We start from the raw sequence: 1,540 nt of genomic DNA, 5'->3' as shown, positions 1-1,540 counted from the left end.
AAACCATGTCTACAAGCAGACCTAAACCATGTCTAAACCATGTCTACAAGCAGACCTAAACCATGTCTACAAGCAGACCTAAACCATATCTACAAGCAGACCTAAACCATGTCTACAAGCAGACCTAAACCATGTCTACAAGCAGACCTAAACCATGTCTACAAGCAGACCTAAACCATGTCTACAAGCAGACCTAAACCATGTCTACAAGCTCTAAACCATGTCTACAAGCGGACCTAAACCATGTCTACAAGCGGACCTAAACCATGTCTACAAGCATAAACCATGTCTACAAGATAAACCATGTCTACTAAACCATGTCTACAAGCAGACCTAAACCATGTCTACAAGCAGACCTAAACCATGTCTACAAGCAGACCTAAACCATGTCTACAAGCAGACCTAAACCATGTCTGCAGACCTAAACCATGTCTACAAGCAGACCTAAACCATGACTACAAGCAGACCTAAACCATGTCTACAAGCAGACCTAAACCATGTCTACAAGCAGACCTAAACCATGGACCTAAACCATGTCTACAAGCAGACCTAAACCATGTCTACAAGCAGACCTAAACCATGTCTACAAGCAGACCTAAACCATGTCTACAAGCAGACCTAAACCATGTCTACAAGCAGACCTAAACCATGTCTACAAGCAGACCTAAACCATATCTACAAGCAGACCTAAACCATATCTACAAGCAGACCTAAACCATGTCTACAAGCAGACCTAAACCATGTCTACAAGCAGACCTAAACCATGTCTACAAGCAGACCTAAACCATGTCTACAAGCAGACCTAAACCATGGCAGACCTAAACCATATCTGCAGACCTAAACCATGTCTACAAGCAGACCTAAACCATGTCTACAAGCAGACCTAAACCATGTCTACAAGCAGACCTAAACCATGTCTACAAGCAGACCTAAACCATGTCTACAAGCAGACCTAAACCATGTCTACAAGGACCTAAACCATGTCTACAAGCAGACCTAAACCATGTCTACAAGCAGACCTAAACCATGTCTACAAGCAGACCTAAACCATGTCTACAAGCAGACCTAAACCATGTCTACAAGCAGACCTAAACCATGTCTACAAGCAGACTAAACCATGTCTACAAGCAGACCTAAACCATGTCTACAGACCTAAACCATGCACAAGACCTAAACCATATCTACAAGGACCTAAACCATGTCTACAAGCAGACCTAAACCATGTCTACAAGCAGACCTAAACCATGTCTACAAGCAGACCTAAACCATGTCAACAAGCAGACCTAAACCATGTCTACAAGCAGACCTAAACCATGTCAACAAGCAGACCTAAACCATGTCTACAAGCAGACCTAAACCATGTCTACAAGACCTAAACCATGTCTGGCCCCTAAACCATGTCTACAAGCGGACCTAAACCATGTCTACAAGCGGACTAAACCATGTCTACAAGCGGACCTAAACCATGTCAACAAGCGGACCTAAACCATGTCTACAAGCGGACCTAAACCATGTCTACAAGCGGACCTAAACCATGTCT

The sequence above is a fragment of the Oncorhynchus tshawytscha genome, unplaced genomic scaffold (genome assembly GCF_018296145.1).
Source record: "Oncorhynchus tshawytscha isolate Ot180627B unplaced genomic scaffold, Otsh_v2.0 Un_contig_1324_pilon_pilon, whole genome shotgun sequence".
Classification (NCBI taxonomy): domain Eukaryota; kingdom Metazoa; phylum Chordata; class Actinopteri; order Salmoniformes; family Salmonidae; genus Oncorhynchus; species Oncorhynchus tshawytscha.
Note: the sequence above shows the minus strand (reverse complement) of the source record.